The 20,457-nt window shown below is 46.7% G+C and overlaps 1 long non-coding RNA gene across 2 annotated transcripts in view; it reads left to right on the top strand.

Moving 5' to 3' along the window:
• Window positions 1–20,457, top strand: part of LOC134935124 (uncharacterized) — a 136,989-nt gene that overhangs the window by 52,986 nt on the left and 63,546 nt on the right. For both annotated transcript variants that reach the window (XR_010179917.1, XR_010179916.1), the window contains one exon: window positions 18,566–18,778. This is a non-coding gene — a long non-coding RNA (uncharacterized LOC134935124). The remainder of the gene's footprint in view (window positions 1–18,565; window positions 18,779–20,457) is intronic.

Here is a 20,457-nt window from a genome sequence, read left to right as displayed (position 1 = left end):
TTAGGGGGACATGTACTATGCAGTGATAAAAGTGGAGAAGTAAGCCAATGGAGAAGTTGCCCATGGCAACCAATCAGCTGCTCTGTATATTTGTATAGTATGCAAATTATAAATGTTACGTCAATGCTGATTGGTTGCCATGGGCAACTTCTCCACTTGCTCACTTCTCCACTTTTATCACTGCTTAGTACATGTGCCCCCCCCCCCCCCCCTCAATGTACTCTGCATTGATAATTTTGCACTTGTAGGGTTATTTGAAAATATAATGTACATTGGCCCTCATTCCGAGTCGTTCGCTCGGTATTTTTCATCGCATCGCAGTGAAATTCCGCTTAGTGCGCATGCGCAATATTCGCACTGCGACTGCGCCAAGTATCTTTGCTATGAAGAAAGTATTTTTACTCACGGCTTTTTCATCGCTCCGGCGATCGTAATGTGATTGACAGGAAATGGGTGTTTCCGGAAAAAACGCAGGAGTGGCCGGAGAAACGGGGGAGTGGTTGGGCGAACGCTGGGTGTGTTTGTGACGTCAAACCAGGAACGACAAACACTGAACTGATCGCACAGGCAGAGTAAGTCTGGAGCTACTCTAAAACTGCTAAGTAGTTTGTGATCGCAATATTGCGAATACATCGGTCGCAATTTTAAGATGCTAAGATACACTCCCAGTAGGCGGCGGCTTAGCGTGTGTAACTCTGCTAAATTCGCCTTGCGACCGATCAACTCGGAATGAGGGCCATTAGTTCTAAATAAACACCAGCTCTGTGGCAAGTGAATACAACCAAAGACGTAAGGATGAGGAAATAAAGCCGTCCCTGGGTAGATGAATAAATGTAAGTTACTAGGTAACTAGTTATGGCTCTGTGCTGCCCAGAAGATTAGCGAGACAATGTTTGCTCTTCAGTAAATATATTAACAAATGAAATGAGCACACACAAAAAAAAAGCAGGACTAACAAATCAGCATACGGTCTGCAGCAGATATCGGCAATAGCAACCTGCAGATTGTAAGAAACTAAGAAAAAAAAGACTAAAGCAAAACTGCACAATATCATCTCTAATGAAATTGGGGCATTTCTCATTTCTGAACTGCAAATGGTAACTAGATTTGGTATGATGTAACATGTATAAAGCTGTCCTATATTAAAATAAGAATTTACTTACCGATAATTCTATTTCTCGTAGTCCGTAGTGGATGCTGGGGACTCCGTCAGGACCATGGGGAATAGCGGCTCCACAGGAGACAGGGCACAAAAGTAAAAGCTTTAGGATCAGGTGGTGTGCACTGGCTCCTCCCCCTATGACCCTCCTCCAAGCCTCAGTTAGGATACTGTGCCCGGACGAGCGTACACAATAAGGAAGGATTTTGAATCCCGGGTAAGACTCATACCAGCCACACCAATCACACTGTACAACCTGTGATCTGAACCCAGTTAACAGCATGATAACAGCGGAGCCTCTGAAAAGATGGCTCACAACAATAATAACCCGATTTTTGTAACAATAACTATGTACAAGTATTGCAGACAATCCGCACTTGGGATGGGCGCCCAGCATCCACTACGGACTACGAGAAATAGAATTATCGGTAAGTAAATTCTTATTTTCTCTGACGTCCTAAGTGGATGCTGGGGACTCCGTCAGGACCATGGGGATTATACCAAAGCTCCCAAACGGGCGGGAGAGTGCGGATGACTCTGCAGCACCGAATGAGAGAACTCCAGGTCCTCCTCAGCCAGGGTGTGCCCCTGACCAAGTAGCAGCTCGGCAAAGTTGTAAAGCCGAGACCCCTCGGGCAGCCGCCCAAGATGAGCCCACCTTCCTTGTGGAATGGGCATTTACATATTTTGGCTGTGGCAGGCCTGCCACAGAATGTGCAAGCTGAATTGTACTACACATCCAACTAGCAATCGTCTGCTTAGAAGCAAGAGCACCCAGTTTTTTTGGGTGCCTACAGGATAACAGCAAGTCAGTTTTCCTGACTCCAGCCGTCCTGGAAACCTATATTTTCAGGGCCCTGACAACATCTAGCAACTTGGAGTCCTCCAAGTCCCTAGTAGCCGCAGGTACCACAATAAGCTGGTGCAGGTGAAACGCTGACACCACCTTAGGGAGAAACTGGGGACGAGTCCGCAGCTCTGCCCTGTCCGAATGGACAATCAGATATGGGCTTTGTGAGACAAAGCCGCCAATTCTGACACTCGCCTGGCCGAGGCCAGGGCCAACAGCATGGTCACTTTTCATGTGAGATATTTCAAATCCACAGATTTGAGCGGTTTAAACCAATGTGATTTGAGGAATCCCAGAACTACGTTGAGATCCCACAGTGCCACTGGAGGCACAAAAGGGGGTTGTATATGCAGTACTCCCTTGACAAACTTCTGGACTTCAGGAACTGAAGCCAATTCTTTCTGGAAGAAAATTGACAGGGCCGAAATTTGAACCTTAATGGACCCCAATTTGAGGCCCATAGACACTCCTGTTTGCAGGAAATGCAGGAATCGACCGATTTGAAATTTCTTCGTGGGGCCTTCCTGGCCTCACACCACGCAACATATTTTCGCCACATGTGGTGATAATGTTGTGCGGTCACCTCCTTCCTGGCTTTGACCAGGGTAGGAATGACCTCTTCCGGAATGCCTTTTTCCCTTAGGATCCGGCGTTCCACCGCCATGCCGTCAAACGCAGCCGCGGTAAGTCTTGGAACAGACATGGTACTTGCTGAAGCAAGTCCCTTCTTAGCGGCAGAGGCCATGAGTCCTCTGTGAGCATTTCTTGAAGTTCCGGGTACCAAGTCCTTCTTGGCCAATCCGGAGCCACGAGTATAGTTCTTACTCCTCTACGTCTTATAATTCTCAGTACCTTGGGTATGAGAAGCAGAGGAGGGAACACATACACCGACTGGTACACCCACGGTGTTACCAGAACGTCCACAGCTATTGCCTGAGGGTCTCTTGAACTGGCGCAATACCTGTCCAGTTTTTTGTTCAGGCGGGACGCCATCATGTTCACCTTTGGTCTTTCCCAACGGTTCACAATCATGTGGAAGACTTCCCGATGAAGTCCCCACTCTCCCGGGTGGAGGTCGTGCCTGCTGAGGAAGTCTGCTTCCCAGTTGTCCACTCCCGGAATGAACACTGCTGACAGTGCTATCACATGATTTTTCGCCCAGCGAAGAATCCTTGCAGTTTCTGCCATTGCCCTCCTGCTTCTTGTGCCGCCCTGTCTGTTTACGTGGGCGACTGCCGTGATGTTGTCCCACTGGATCAATACCGGCTGACCTTGAAGCAGAGGTCTTGCTAAGCTTAGAGCATTGTAAATTGTCCTTAGCTCCAGTATATTTATGTGGAGAGAAGTCTCCAGACTTGATCACACTCCCTGGAAATTTTTTCCCTGTGTGACTGCTCCCCAGCCTCTCAGGCTGGCATCCGTGGTTACCAGGACCCAGTCCTGAATGCCGAATCTGCGGCCCTTTAGTAGATGAGCACTCTGCAGCCACCGCAGAAGAAACACCCTTGTCCTTGGAGACGGGGTTATCCGCTGATGCATCTGAAGATGCGATCCGGACCATTTTTCCAGCAGATCCCACTGAAAAGTTCTTGCGTGAAATCTGCCGAATGGAATCGCTTCGTAAGAAGCCACCATTTTTCCCAGGACCCTTGTGCAATGATGCACTGACACTTTTCCTGGTTTTAGGAGGTTCCTGACTAGCTCGGATAACTCCCTGGCTTTCTTCTCCGGGAGAAACACCCTTTTCTGGACTGTGTCCAGAATCATCCCTAGGAACAGCAGACGTGTCGTCGGAAACAGCTGCGATTTTGGAATATTTAGAATCCACCCGTGCTGTCGTAGATCTACTTGAGATAGTGCTACTCCGACCTCCAACTGTTCTCTGGACCTTGCCCTTATCAGGAGATCGTCCATTTTCTTTGAAGAAGAATCATCATTTCGGCCATTACCTTGGTAAAGACCCGGGGTACCGTGGACAATCCAAACGGCAGCGTCTGAAACTGATAGTGACAGTTCTGTACCACGAACCTGAGGTACCCTTGGTGAGAAGGGCAAATTGGGACATGGAGGTAAGCATCCCTGATGTCCCGGGACACCATATAGTCCCCTTCTTCCTGGTTCGCTATCACTGCTCTGAGTGACTCCATCTTGATTTGAACCTTTGTATGTAAGTGTTCAAATATTTCAGATTTAGAATAGGTCTCACCGAGCCGTCTGGCTTCAGTACCACAATATAGTGTGGAATAATACCCCTTTCCTTGTTGTAGGAGGGGTACTTTGATTATCACCTGCTGGGAATACAGCTTGTGAATTGTTTCCAATACTGCCTCCCTGTCGGAGGGAGACGTTGGTAAAGCAGACTTCAGGAACCTGCGAGGGGGAGACGTCTCGAATTTCCAATCTGTACCCCTGGGATACTACTTGTAGGATCCAGGGGTCCACTTGCGAGTGAGGCCACTGCGTGCTGAAACTCTTGAGACGACCCCCCACCGCACCTGAGTCCGCTTGTACGGCCCCAGCGTCATGCTGAGGACTTGGCAGAAGCGGTGGAGGGCTTCTGTTCCTGGGAATGGGCTGCCTGCTGCAGTCTTCTTCCCTTTCCTCTATTCCTGGGCAGATATGACTGGCCTTTTGCCCGCTTGCCCTTATGGGGACGAAAGGACAGAGGCTGAAAAGACGGTGTCTTTTTCTGCTGAGATGTGACTTGGGGTAAAAAAGGTGGATTTTCCAGCTGTTGCCGTGGCCACCAGGTCCGATGGACCGACCCCAAATAACTCCTCCCCTTTATACGGCAATACTTCCATGTGCCGTTTGGAATCTGCATCACCTGACCACTGTCGTGTCCATAAACATCTTCTGGCAGATATGGACATCGCACTTACTCTTGATGCCAGAGTGCAAATATCCCTCTGTGCATCTCGCATATATAGAAATGCATCCTTTAAATGCTCTATAGTCAATAAAATACTGTCCCTGTCAAGGGTATCAATATTTTCAGTCAGGGAATCCGACCAAGCCACCCCAGCGCTGCACATCCAGGCTGAGGCGATCGCTGGTCGCAGTATAACACCAGTATGTGTGTATATACTTTTTAGGATATTTTCCAGCCTCCTATCAGTTGGCTCCTTGAGGGCGGCCGTATCTGGAGACGGTAACGCCACTTGATAAGCGTGTGAGCGTCTTATCCACCCTAAGGGGTGTTTCCCAGCGCGCCCTAACTTCTGGCGGGAAAGGGTATACCGCCAATAATTTTCTATCGGGGGAAACCCACGCATCATCACACACTTCATTTAATTTATCTGATTCAGAAAAAACTACAGGTAGTTTTTTCACACCCCACATAATACCCTTTTTTGTGGTACTTGTAGTATCAGAAATATGTAACACCTCCTTCACTGCCCTTAACATGTAACGTGTGGCCCTAAAGGAAAATACGTTTGTTTCTTCACCGTCGACACTGGAGTCGGTGTCCGTGTCTGTGTCGACCGACTGAGGTAAATGGGCGTTTTAAAGCCCCTGACGGTGTTTGAGACGCCTGGACAGGTACTAATTTGTTTGCCGGCCGTCTCATGACGTCAACCGACCTTGCAGCGTGTTGACATTATCACGTAATTCCCTAAATACGCCATCCATTCCGGTGTCGACTCCCTAGAGAGTGACATCACCATTACAGGCAATTGCTCCGCCTCCTCACCAACATCGTCCTCATACATGTCGACACACACGTACCGACACACAGCACACACACAGGGAATGCTCTGATAGAGGACAGGACCCCACTAGCCCTTTGGGGAGACAGAGGGAGAGTTTGCCAGCACACACCAAAACGCTATAATTATACAGGGACAACCTTTATATAAGTGTTTTCCCTTATAGCATCTTAATATATAGCATATCGCCAAATAAGTGCCCCCCCTCTCTGTTTTAACCCTGTTTCTGTAGTGCAGTGCAGGGGAGAGCCTGGGAGCCTTCCCACCAGCAGTTCTGTGAGGGAAAATGGCGCTGTGTGCTGAGGAGAATAGGCCCCGCCCCCTTTTCGGCGGGCTTCTTCTCCCGTTTTTCTGACAACCTGGCAGGGGTTAAATACATCCATATAGCCCCAGAGGCTATATGTGATGTATTTTTAGCCAGTATAGGTACTTTCATTGCTGCCCAGGGCGCCCCCCCCAGCGCCCTGCACCCTCAGTGACCGTTGGTGTGAAGTGTGCTGAGAGCAATGGCGCACAGCTGCAGTGCTGTGCGCTACCTCATGAAGACTGAGAAGTCTTCAGCCGCCGATTTCTGGACCTCTTCTCTCTTCAGCATCTGCAAGGGGGTCGGCGGCGCGGCTCCGGTGACCCATCCAGGCTGTACCTGTGATCGTCCCTCTGGAGCTAGTGTCCAGTAGCCTAAGAAGCCAATCCATCCTGCACGCAGATGAGTTCACTTCTTCTCCCCTAAGTCCCTCGTTGCAGTGAGCCTGTTGCTAGCAGGACTCACTGAAAATAAAAAACCTAATAAAACTTTTACTCTAAGCAGCTCTTTAGGAGAGCCACCTAGATTGCACCCTTCTCGGCCGGGCACAAAAACCTAACTGAGGCTTGGAGGAGGGTCATAGGGGGAGGAGCCAGTGCACCACCTGATCCTAAAGCTTTTACTTTTGTGCCCTGTCTCCTGCGGAGCCGCTATTCCCCATGGTCCTGACGGAGTCCCCAGCATCCACTTAGGACGTCAGAGAAATTGTGTTTATACTGCTGTGCCATGGTATTCAGAATTTCTTTCAACATAATAAGGGGGAAACTGAGGTACATATATTTTCTCTCAATGCATTGCGGATCATTTGGTTTTTACGTTTCTCCATAACACGCCTCCATACTATATGTAAATTTATTATTCAGTCTGCGTGGAATGTGCTTTAGGCCAACCCCACACCTGTAATAGTCACTGCATTGTTGTCAGGTAACAGGCTTGTTATGATGTCACCTATACTGCAGTATCCAGACAGTAACTTAACAAATACTATTACTATTGGGCAGAGGAGGAGCAATAAGATCACTTGTGGCATTATTAGGGCCTGTTAGTCAGAGCCGTAACTAGGTGTGTGCGGAGTGTGCTCCTCACATAGCGCTGCAGGGTAGGGGGCGCTGGTTGCAGCACTCATCAATTATGAAAAATCTAATTACTTTCATTTACAGCTTTCCCCCTCTTCTGTTGACCGCCCCTGTCTCCTATCCCCACCTCTTTTGCGCTAATACCTATACAGGATTCATGGACTTGACTTGAGAGCTCTTTGGTGTTCAGTCGCACTGTCATTTATTATATTTCAGGATGCTGATGTGCCCAGGATTTAAACTCATTGCCTATGACATTGCAGTCAGACACTCTATTCATTGAGCTATCTGCCCTTGCATAGAAAGCTAGAGAATTCCAAGGGGGAAGGGGGGGGGGGGGGGGGGGCTTCTCCTCCTATAGGGATCAGGTTCCAGACTGTGCACTAATAATACATTATGCATATGTTACATTATACTGCATAGGACTATGGTGTATTTTCTACAGTACATTGCTGTTATTAATCTAGTACATTATTGTGCATGCACTAGCAGTATTTACTGTATATATTTATCAAGGGGCTCAGACCATGCACTCACTAATGGTCAGCCAAGCCTCTGTGATGACTGGCCACACCCCCTCTGGTAACTGGCCACACCCCTAAGCGTGGGCCCATACCACTGCATTCCCCAGTGGGCCCTTCATGCCCTAGTCCTACACTGCCGGCACATACATATCTTCTGCTAAAACGTGCTTGCTACTCTATTCCAAAGGGTCTTTGTTGAGCATCTGGGTAATTTAAGGGGATCAGTACGAAATCCCGCCGGACGGGATCCCGGCGGTCGGAATACCGACATCGGAATCCCGACCGGCATAATCCCGACAGGGGGGAAAGCGCAACGCAGCCCCTTGCGGACTCGCTGCACTCGCCACGCTGTGGGCACGGTGCCTCGCTACGCTCGGCACACTCATTTATTCTCCCTCTATAGGTGTCGTGGACACCCACAGAGGGAGAATATGTTGGGATTGTGACATTCGGGATTCCGGTGTCGGTATTCCGACTGCCGGGATTCCATCCGGTGGGATCTTGACTGCATCCCAATTTAAGACTATACATAATGGAATTTCAAGCCAATTGGCCAATATTGGTTGTTCTGTTGCAGTGTATATGACCAATATTACCTAATGATTTGGTAAACCAAATCTATGCCCTAACGTCCATGCCCTATAAGTTGCCTGCAGGTTCTGGGCTAGTGGCAGGCATACATTTAGTGTAACACCTACAAATGTGCACTGATAGCACACTTTTACCACCTGTGTGAATTTTTCTTTAGAAGGGATGAATGTGCAACATAGGCCCAAAGGTTATAAACCCCATCAGTATCAAATATGTAACCAGCACAGTTAGCTACAACCTGCAGCAGAGTGTATCTAAGATGTACTTTTCTCTGTTTGATCTTGGTTGGACCTGCATTTACTAAGATCTACTTGCTGATGAAAAGGGATGCACTAATGCTCTAAATACTTACGCCAGAATCCCGAATGACGGCACAAGACCGCTATCAAAATTCCAACGAAGGTCGGGATCCTGGGGGGTGGGAGGTTAGGTTTAGGAATTAAAAGGGGGTTACGGTTAGGGAGCAGCGACGGGAAGGGTATGGTTAGGTACCGGGGGGGGGGGGGGGGGAAGGGGGGTTAGGGTTAGGCACTATGAAGGAGAAATTAAGGATAGGCACCAAGCAGGTGGGGGGGGTTAGGTTTAAGCAGAAAGAAAGGGAGGGTTAGGTTTAGGCACCTACAAGGGAGGGTTAGGATACGGGGGAAAGGGAGGGTTAGGGTACTTTCTGGGGGGCTGTCGGGATTCTGATGGTAGGTATGCCGCCGTCTGTATTCTGACTGCTGGCATCCCGTCCACCGGGATATCATAATGAATCGGATGAAAACACACTGATACTTTTCAGAGCTTGCACATGTATTATGTCTTGCGAGAGGTTCCATATAAGTGCCCAAGAGAAATCTTATTTGGGAACACATGTAGCCATAGGGATCATTGTGCCTTATATCCAATGCAGGGAAATAGCACTGATCATCCAAATTGAATGTATGTATCTTTGATTTCTTTTTTTCCCCCCAAGCTACATAATGGGTGTAAAGTGCAATGAGATGACCATGCTCTTCAGAAAGTCATGGAGATTGCTGCTATTTCCAGGAGTCTCCCTGACAATCAGGGAGAGTTGTCAGGTACAGTTTCGGCTGGGCTGACCAGACTTTAACAGGGAGACGCCTGTCATAATGTGATACAACTCCAGTCTGTTCAGGTGGGGCTTAATTCACTGGCGCTCTACCAACACCTGTATGCTGTACGCTGCTTTAGTAATAAACTAAGTTTAAAAACATCTGCCTTTTTTGTACATGGCACTACTGCTTCCAGCAAGCCCTGGTAGCCATAAGCAGTTTGTACATTCTGGCACTTCCAGAATCTGAAAGGGCACAAAAACTGTTAAAAAACACAAATCCTTATTTAAAGATTTCCCCAATCGTCTACACAAGGCTAAAATAAAATTATGCAGGAACAGAAATAACCAACTAAGTTGGAGGCTGTGGCTCCAATTAATGTGTATTTAGCAGCTGTCTGGATAGGCTAGTCACACCTATAACATCATACATACAAACAAGAATACCAGAAATATGACAGCGCTGACTGAGATGGATTGTCAATAAAATTACAATAATATTTAATGAGTTAAAATTGAAATAAAATAAAATAATTGAATAAAATAAATCTCACTGCAATAATGAGCTTATAGTCACCATACATATAGAGATTGTTCACTTGCCGCTTGATCCAATGTCCCCATGGGGCCCGCACAGTTAAATGTCCCTTATCCTGGGGTTGTGGCACAATCCCCGGGCCGAATGCTTGTGATAACAACGCTGGAGGAATAACTGTCCCAGTAGTGTGGCAATACAACAGGAAAGTCCTCACCAGTAGTGCGTAGTTGTGATGCTGTTCGGTCCTTGTTGAATGGATGTGGGTACAATAGCGCTATTTTGGCAGAGTCCTCAGAGGTCCAAGCGGTGATAGGTATTCAATGAAAGGTGACACAGGCTCACACCTGACGCGTTTCACAGCTGGCTGCTGCTTTATCAAAGGTGACTGTGATCCTAACTGGCAGTGTATTTATACCTAAGTTAATTACTCCATTCATTACTGCTGGTTTAGACAATCCATCTCATAACATATGTGTAAATTACTAAAAAAATCATCACTCTATGTATTCTGTGGATAGACTCAAGGCAATATAAAAGACACAATATACTCTATAGACCATTATACCTTATTGGTTTTAAAATTGTACTTAAATCCAGTCCGAACGTGCTGGAACGCACACGGACTTCCGGTTAGTGACCCGCATTGGTTGCTATGGAGATAGATCTACTCCAATCGTGTGCCGCTGACGTAATTACTTCCGGTCCGTGACCCGCATAGGTTGTTATGGAGACGGAGTCTATCTCTGCTCCAGTCATATAGCGCACACGAGGTCACGTGATCGGCACTCAGTGGAACGCATAATGTACTAGGAAGCCTATCTATATTCGTCCTGCTCGTGACATAATAAAATTACATTGATTATCTGTTCTTCTAGCCTACCGTCATAAGATTTTTGTATTAGCAAACAGAGAGAGTTTCATTTAATAAGATCCTATGATTAATACAGAACAATCTTATCCGGCTGGTAACATTCTACAGTTATATAAATTATCAATTGAATTTATTTTCTATTTTCTGACATTTAACTGTGCGGGCCCCATGGGGACATTGGATCAAGCGGCAAGTGAACAATCTCTATATGTATGGTGACTATGAGCTCATTAGTGCAGTGAGATTTATTTTATTCAATTATTTTATTTTATTTCAATTTTAACTCATTAAATATGATTGTAATTTTATTGACAATCCATCTCAGTCAGCGCTGTCTTATTTCTGGTATTCTTGTTTGTATGTAAAATAAAATTATGTATGACACTAAACAACTCTTTGCAGCTCCTTGTGAGCGTAGTATTAGCCAATAAAGAATCGCTTCTCTCATTGGCCATAGTTGAGAATCGTTCTAAATGCCACCCCTTCTAACCAATCAGAATGACCTTCTCATCAATTAGCAATGAGCAAAACCTTTTTGACTAATCAGAGTAAAGCTGCTCTCCATTGGTTAATTATGACAAAACTCTTGTGACAGGACTCCCCAAGGAAGGTTAGGATGGTCCATCTGGAGCAGAAGCTTGTTGCACCAGTTAATGGGAGTATTTTAGTGCACAGTGCATCCAATTTTGTGGATTAAGCAGTTTCAAATTGGGATCTCCCAACAGCATAGAGTAGTATTCCTTCAAGTAAACTAGACTGACCATCTAGGCACACCTCTGCTAAACCAAACAATTTACAAATCGCATCCAGTTTCAGAAGATCAGTGATTGTGAATACAGACATTGCTGCTGCATTATTTTTGTCAGCCACTTGAGGGAGCTCTCATCTTTGCTATGAAACTTGTAATATTCACTAAGTGTAAAGCGGGATTATCAAAGTGACAGTTTTCATCAAAGTAATATCCACACTTCAAGCCGCATTTATTTCAACTTGCAGTTTACAAACCACGCTGTAAAACTGCATGAAAACCCACAAAATAAGACAAAAATTTATTAGTTGGAAGAACTGGCAAGAATTGTCATATGACATGTATTTTGAGTATTATTGTTATTACTACCAGTTATTTATATAGCGCACACATATTCCGCAGAATATTTGGCCATTCACATCAAAGTATGATACATATACACAGCTGATAAATTGTGACCACAGCATAGATGCAAAAATCAGTTTAGAAACAAATCTTATGATATGTTCAACTTTATCAGCAGCATACAGCATTATTTATTTTATTTGTTTATTAACAGTTTCTTATATAGCGCAGCATATTCCGTTGCGCTTTACAATTAGAACAACAGTAATAGAACAAAACTGGGTAAAAACAGACAGACATAGAGGTAGGAAGGCCCTGCTCGCAAGCTTACAATCTATAGGGATACAGCATCATCCAAGTCATAATTATCACAATCATTAGGTGAACTTGGTAAATAGAATAGGAATTTTGGGCTAGTTCTTATCATAGAGTCTGATATGGAGAAAAACCACAATTAGAAATATATGTTTGCTATAAATTAATATTTATTATTATAATTTAATACTATTTAGCTAATGTTCAATATATACATAAAAATGTACATAAAGAAACAGCGACACAGCCGGCTATGTACAAATGCATTTACACAAAACACTAAAAACACTCAATGACAATGGTGCCAATAAAACAATGCATAAAACAATGGGTGAATAACCTGTATAGGAGGTGAACGATCTGTTTGGTAAATATATACAGTAGTTACCATATATGTGCAACTTGGAGTGTCTGGTAAATTACTTCTCCCAAACACAATGTAAGCAGTGCACTGAATATCTTCCCTGACATGCGGGGGGACGCCCAGCACAGGGCTAGTCTGCCTCGCATGTCAGTCCGGCCCCCCCGCACACAGAGCCGGCCATAGGCATAGGCAAACTATACAATTGCCTAGGGCATTTGATATGCCTGAGGGCATCAGCAGCTTCTGCTGATTAAAATGATATGCGGCATGCCTATATTCTGTGTGTAGCATTTCATATGCAGATACAGCCACAGTCTCACACAGTATATATGCATGATGCATATCATTTTAATCAGCAAAAGCTTCTTGTGCATGCTAGCCACATAGCAATGCAAATAAGATTCATTCTCATAAAAAAAGGTGTCCGACATTAGCATTGAGGCAAGATTTATGAGGACACATCTGTATCCAAGCAGAGGCAGAGGTCACAGTGTTAGTGGCAGTGTGAGTGCTGTGTGCATGTGAGTCGGTTGGTTGTGCAGTAGTGTTCGGAATATGTGTAAGGAGCATTATGTTTGTCATGTAAAATGCATTAATAATGTGCAACATATGTGTAAGGGGCACTATGTGTGTCATTATGTGTATAAGGGCATTAATAATGTGCAGCATATGTGTAACAGGGTACTACTGTATGTGTGTCATTATGTGTATAGGGGCACCAATAATGTGCAGCAAATGTGTAGGGGGCACTATATGTGTTATTATGTGTATTAGGGCATTAATAATGTGCGGCATATGTGTAAGGGACATTATGTGTAAAAGGGCATTAATAAAGGTTGTCATAATGTGTAAGGCGCATTATGTTTATAAGGACATTAATAATGTGTCTCATGTGTAAGGGGCATTACTCTGTGGCATTATGTGTATAAGGTGCTCTACTATGTGGCGTTGCGTATAGAAAGGGCACTACTGTGTTGTCTAATGTGAATAAAGAGCAATAAGGTCTGGTGTAATGTGAATAAGGAGCAATTCAGTGTGATGTAATGTGAATAAGGTGCTCTACTGTCAGAAGTAACGTTTATAAGGTAAAGTGATACTACTGTGGGATGTAATATGAGTTATGGACACTATCGCATGTTCAAATGTGAATAAAGTTGCAGTACTGTGTGGCTTAATTGGTATTGGGTTTACTATTGTGTGGCCATGCCCCTTGCCAGCAAAAACACCCCCCCTTTTTGGGCTGAGTGCCAAATGTGCAAACTGTTCCTATTTAAAATATAGGGGGTACAAACACCCAAATAAGAAATTCTATGGGTGAGGGGTGATGGTGCTGGGAAAGAGGTGCAAGGTCAGAGGCAGAACTAGCGGTGGTGCTAGGGGGCACCAGCCAAAATCTTGCCTGGGGCATCATATTGGTTAGGGCATGCTCTGCCCGCACAAATACAAAAGCATTGCACAGCAGCGATACTTTTGTATTTGTGGAGTAACCGCGACCAGTGCAGCTCCTGCAGCTGGCCGGGAGTTGATCGCCACTGGCCGCAGCAGCTGCCGTGGCCCGCCCCCCCCAACGGTCCGGCCACACCTGCGTTGGCCGGACCGCACCGTCGTCCAGCCCCCTCCCACCCTGCAACCGCTTCTGCCTGTCATCAAGCAGAGGCGATCACTACTGAACGACGGCCTTCGGCCGTCCAGCATGCGCCGGCGCATGAGCAATTCCGACCCGATCGCTGTGCTGCGATAAACTGCAGCGAGCGATTGGGTCGGAATAACCCCCTTAGGGCCTAATTCAGACTCGATCGCTGCAACGACAGTGATCGCAGTCTAAAGCCCTTTGGTGAGTGCGCTCACGTGCCCCATGAAGCCCTGTGACATGCGAAAGCATCTCAGGGTTGCGCTCACCTCTGCCTGATTGACAAGCAGAGGGGGTCGCGGGGTGGGAGGGGGCATGCCAATGGCGTTAGAATGCCATTGGGAGGGCGCTGTTCGGACAACACAGGTGAATCCAGAACATTGCCGCGGCAGCTGCGTGACATCATACGCAGCCGCTGTAACGTGGAACGCGGCGGGTAACCGCCTGCCAGCGCAGCCAGGCTGCGCAGGCAAGGAGCTACTTGGTGGATGCAAAAGCATCGCTGCTGTGCAGTGCTTTCACACCCATGCGGGGGGTGGGCAGGGCCTGACATGCGGGTGGGCTAGCCCTGTGCTGGGCGTCCCCCCGCATGTCTGGGAATCTGCTCGTAGATGTGCTAAATTTAGCACATCTACGATCAGCTCTGTACTTTTGTGCACAATTTCTCAATTTTTGTAATCCAAATGGTCAAAAGGATGGTTGTAGCTAATGTATCCCTGGGATGAAATAGACCTGGTAATGTGGATAAACCCGTCCCAATCTCCAGCAGGACCGTATTTCCGGATCTCCCTTGCATCACAGCACATAGCAGCAAACTCCAGGCATCCGCCAGATGATACATAATGGCAATAGACAGTCACGCTGGTGCGGCGTACAGCGTATTCTGGGGGAGCGCAACCCAGAGTGTCCTGCACGCAGTCGATGACAGGTGCCTGGCTGAGACTCCTGGATCACCTGTGGCGCTGCCTGAGTTGTTGTTACCGGCAAATGTGCAATCACAGGTGATATGTTAAGCAGCAGTCTCTGCAGTATAACAGCAACTGGTGCAGAGATCACAGGTATCCCAGGTAACAGTTCAGACTTTTCAAATAGTTGAAATTAAGTGAACTTAGACCAGGCCTTTGGAACGCACATAGGCCCTCATTCCGAGTTGATCGCTCACTGCCGTTTTTCGCAGCGCAGCGATCAAGTGAAAAAGTGGCAATTCTGCGCATGCGCATGGTACGCAGCGCGCATGCGCTAAGTATTTTCACACAAAACGTTGTAGTTTTACCCAAGCTCGAGCGACGTTTTTCAGTCGCTCGAGTGTACGTAGTATGATTGACAGGAAGTGGGTGTTTCTGGGCGGCAACTCAGCGTTTTCAGGGAGTGTGCTAAAAAACGCAGGCGTGCCAGGCAAAAACGCAGGAGTGGCTGGAGAAACGGGGGAGTGGCTGGCCGAACGCAGGGCGTGTTTGTGACGTCAAAGCAGGAACTAAACAGACTGCAGTGATCGCAAGATAGGAGTAGGTCTTGAGCTACTCAGAAACGGCATGAAATTTTTCCTGTGCAGTTCTGCTAATCTTTCGTTCACACTCCTGCTAAGCTAAGATACACTCCCAGAGGGTGGCGGCTTAGCGTTTACATACCTCCCAACTTTTAACTTGCCACAAGCGGGACACATGCGCGGCGAAGCCGTGCGCATTCCCCAAAAAGGGGCATGGCCTAAGAAAAGGGGGCATGGCTTTGCAGAGGACCCACGATCGCGAGCCATGCCCCCGTTTTCGTCACTGAGGGGGCATGCCCAGCGCTCTGTGAGCCACTGGCATGCCCCCTCTCCCTCTGACTCCAGCGTTTATTCACCGCTGCTCTGCTAAGCAGGGCAGCGATGACAGGATCCTCCCGACTGCCCCTCCCCACCACGGGACACTGCGGCTCGTGGGTGGGACAGTCCCCAAAAAACGGGACTATCCCGCGAAAATCGGGACAGTTGGGAGGTATGCGTTTGCACTGCTGCTAAAAGCAGCTAGCGAGCGATCAACTCAGAATGAGGGCCATAGATATATCCTATAAGGTGTATATTTCATTATCAATATGAATAGATAACAAATGTCTTCATTTCCTGGGTTTTAGTGATTTTTCCCTGAGATTTTTAAGTTGAGTAATGTCCATATTTTTTATAATACAAGGTGAGGCAAAAAAAAAAAAACACCCAGATTTTACACGTTACCAAAAAAGGTATGGTAAATAGTACTATTCAAAATGTTAGTACATAATCTAAAACTGCATAGTTTATTTTCAAACGTAACATAAAAATATAATAAAATCAAGACAAAGTAAAATAGGGAAATAAATAGAAGGGTAGGGGGGCAGGGAAACAGGCAGCATTCTGTATACTATTTACCCAGGAATAGAGCAGCTTCATACTATCCCAGGTAACTGTCTGCAAAAGGAGGAGTACCAGGAGTCCCAGGTTGCACAGAATCTAAGCACAGTATCATGAAGAAGGGTGGTTATATGCTCGAATACACTGGTGTTTCTATAATGGGTGTAGTGTGTGCGGTGCACACCGGCCCCTGAGTCCAGAGGGGGCCCCCACCATACACGCTGCACCCATTTTCTGAATACTCACCCCTCCAGAGTCCCGTGCCGACGTCCATGGTGCTGTTAAAACTACGTGTAAATGGCACAGCGGCTATTTTCATGGAGTTCTGCGCATGCGCAGTACAAAAATCACTGGAAAATGGCTGCTGCACCATGATCCCGGAGATCTGCGCTTGCGCAGTAGGTTCTGAGCACTCTAGTGCTCAGACTCTCAGCGCTGCCGGCAGAGAGGAGGGGGCTCGAACGGAGGAGGCTGCACCCGGGCCTCCTCCTCTCTTAAAGCGCCCCTGGCCCCATAGAAGCCAAATACCAAAGTTTGGTAATTAAGGCCTGCAATGAGGGGGCTTCAGCCTGATTCCAGTTCACAGAAATTGACAGGGCCGGTACAGGGAATCTTAGATACCTAGGCAAATCATCTGCCTACTGCCCCTATCTCACCCCCCCCTTCCCAAATACACACACACCAATACCCCACTTTCCAACACCCCCGGTTATAAAAGCGGCTTCTTAGACATTTCACAGTTGCCGTTGTCAAATTGGGAAACAAGCCGCTGGGATCCCGAATGACTGTTCAGTGGGGCTGTGCTTAAGTAAGCAGCAGGGGGGGTGTTCAATTTGGGCTGTGTGGGGAGGGTTATGGTTAGATTTCAGGGAGGGGGGGGGGGGGTTAGGTTTAGGCACCACCGGGAGGGTTAGAGTTAGGTTGCGGGGAGAGGGTTAGGTTTAGGCTGCAGCCAGGGGTGGTTAGAGGGGCATTGGGGGAAGGTTAGACAAGTAACCCCTGTCAGGATACTAAGCATCGGGATTCCGTGGTCAGTCTTCTGAATGCTGGCATATCATAACCAACCTATAGATATATCTGTATCTATCGACTGACATATGTATATATAGACATATATCTATAGACATATACATAGACATATAGGGACATGTGTATATCTCTATATATATATATATATATATATATATATATATATATATATATATATATAGCAAGCTTGGAGACTGCGGCACTCGTGGTTAATAAAGAAGAAATGCTGTTTATTGAGTCAAGCCCATGTTAGAAATGCCATGCAAGGCCGACGTTTCGGTGCCGAGCACCGTTTTCAAGGCAGGCAGAAATAATGGACAAACGTACATAACATAGAAATTACACTCACCTAAATAGGAGACAAGTTGCTACCCCACGGGAGAGCCGGGTCCGGCGTGAGCTTCCGCCAGCCGCAGCCGCGGGTGCGTCACGTCCGGTGACGTCAGGCGGCATCCGCTGTGGTTACCTTGGTAACGTGAACGCATGGCCTTATATCGTTCATCAATCAATAGAGCCTTGAAGACCAAGGTGGCGGACCAACCTGTGGCTCGTCACTTTCTTTCAGCTGGACATACTCTGGCGCAACTGAAACACATCCTGATTGACCACATACCAGTGTCCCTTAGAGGCGGTGATCGGGACGGTAAACTGCTCAAGTGTGAGAGCAGGTGGATTCACGTCCTGAACACTGTAGCCCCCTATGGAATGAACGAGCGACTTAACTGGAACGTATTCCGCTGATAGCCTCTTTGTGAGGTTGTCTTATGTAATGTTTTTCACCTTGCTGTCGTTTCTTTATTATTTATTTTTGTTTATTCTTTAATTTTATTCATTGCCCAGTGGAACTTTGACTTCAGTAACATCTATGTTCCTGTAATTCGTTTGACCAGCACCTTAGCTATGCCAGTATTGGGAACTTCAGTCCACCTATAGGTGTCTTGACTGTTGCTGACATGGGCCGTGTGACCATTTGCTGTTCACTATATGCATTTTCTACAGTAATGAGTTATATTTTAGTGCATACGTTTAACACATATAACTGCATGTTTAACTCTCATTCTGTGATCATGCACTTCTGTTTGTTTATAGGCGCCCGCGGTGAGGGCCGGGGAGATAAGTCGGAGGTATCCTGCAGCTGGCCCGGCAAATTGACGCGTCACCAGGGAAACGGGACGCGTCGCCAAGGTAACTACAGCGGATGCCGCCTGACGTCACCGGACGTGACGCACTCGCGACTGCGGCTGGCGGAAGCTCACGCCGGACCCGGCTCTCCCGTGGGGTAGCGACTTGTCTCCTATTTAGGTGAGTGTAATTTCTATCTTATGTATGTTTGTCCATTATTTCTGCCTGCCTTGAAAACGGTGCTCGGCACCGAAACATCGGCCTTGCATGGCATTTCTAACATGGGCTTGACTCAATAAACAGCATTTCTTCTTTATTAACCACGAGTGCCGCAGTCTCCAAGCTTGCTACATTTTTCTACTGAAGGCACCGCACATTATTTGTACCAGCAACGAGTGACGGTTCATCTCTGCAATTCTATATATATATATATATATATATATATATATGTCAGTGCACTGCATACTAGTGAAGAACAGCAGCCAGCAGTAACAGCACTGTGTACTCACCCAGCCAGATCAAGAAGAGGCAGCACTGCAGCAAGACAGTACCCACGGGCCGATGCATGAGAGATGTGTGCTGAGCAAACCGCTCAGCACACATCTCTCCCGGCGCTCAGCACAGCGCGATCTGTGCTGAGCGTGCGGGGGGAGACGGGGGGCCGCTCACTTCACCCAGCGGGTGCATGCAGGCCAATCTAGCAGCAGCGATAGCGATGCGCGGGGCTGCGCATCGCTATCGCTGTAAGGGGTACTCACGGAGCGATCAGGCTGATATTCTAAGCAATCTAGTCAGATTGCTTAGAATATCGCTCCGTGAGTACCCCCCTTAATACAGGCTAACATTGTAAGATTATCCATCACTGCGACCTCACCCAGTCGGGCTGCTGCTTCCGTTAAACTTCTCGGTGGCGTGGTAGCAGCAATTATGTGATGTCATGCACCGCAACGTCACACGACGCGGAGGGAGTGCAAAGACACTATGTGGGACAGGATGCTCAAATGAAGTCTTACTCTAAGCCCGGTGTCTCCAGATTATGCTGGTGCTTGATTCACGGAGGGGAGAATTTGCGGCAGTTTCTCATTTTCTGTGGTGTCCTGAAAGAGCGAATAAAACGGCACATTTGCATATATAAAATACATAACCATATTTTTGGATGTATAAACTTCTGGTTATCCCGGTCGAAACCCAGGAGCACATGTAAGAATACAATGTGGATCAACTGCGCTGCATAAAAGAAATGGAAAGGCCCAAACCACTGCTAATCACTAATTTAGCCAAACATATTCTGCAATGGGTTTTTTTTGTTGGCCCACACAAAAGAGCCACACAGTGACTGGATTTCACAGAGACAGAAGGCCGGCCAAATTGACACATCCAGTCCATGAGATATAAAGGGCGGCCCACCTTAGTAACTCCCTTTTAATCGGTGAAGTGGGAGGTATAATCAGCCCCTTTTAACTGATCCTATGTCTTTGGGATGTTTATTTTATACCCAAATATTTAATGGACTTTGGGCACCAAATTTATTCAAAATTGAGCTCAAGATGTGTCTTTGTGGAAGATGGAAGATGAAATGCTAAAGCCTCAGATTTAGTGCCGTTTACCTTATGTCCAGAACACTTGCGGTTGGAACGTAATTCGGCCTGCAAATTATGTAATGAGGTCATGGTTGATGTCAAAGTTAAAAGCATATCATCTGTGAACAGAGACAGCTTGTGTGACCCCTGCACGGAAATTCCCTTAAGGTTGGGATTATCACAGATTTTGTCCGCCAAGTGCTCAATGCTCAAGATATAAAGCAAAGGCGAAAGAGGACAACCCTGTCACATTCCATTACAAAAACAAAAGCCTGGGGA

Source organism: Pseudophryne corroboree, chromosome 6 (assembly GCF_028390025.1).
Source record: "Pseudophryne corroboree isolate aPseCor3 chromosome 6, aPseCor3.hap2, whole genome shotgun sequence".
Classification (NCBI taxonomy): domain Eukaryota; kingdom Metazoa; phylum Chordata; class Amphibia; order Anura; family Myobatrachidae; genus Pseudophryne; species Pseudophryne corroboree.
This window is presented reverse-complemented; position numbering and strand designations above follow the sequence as displayed.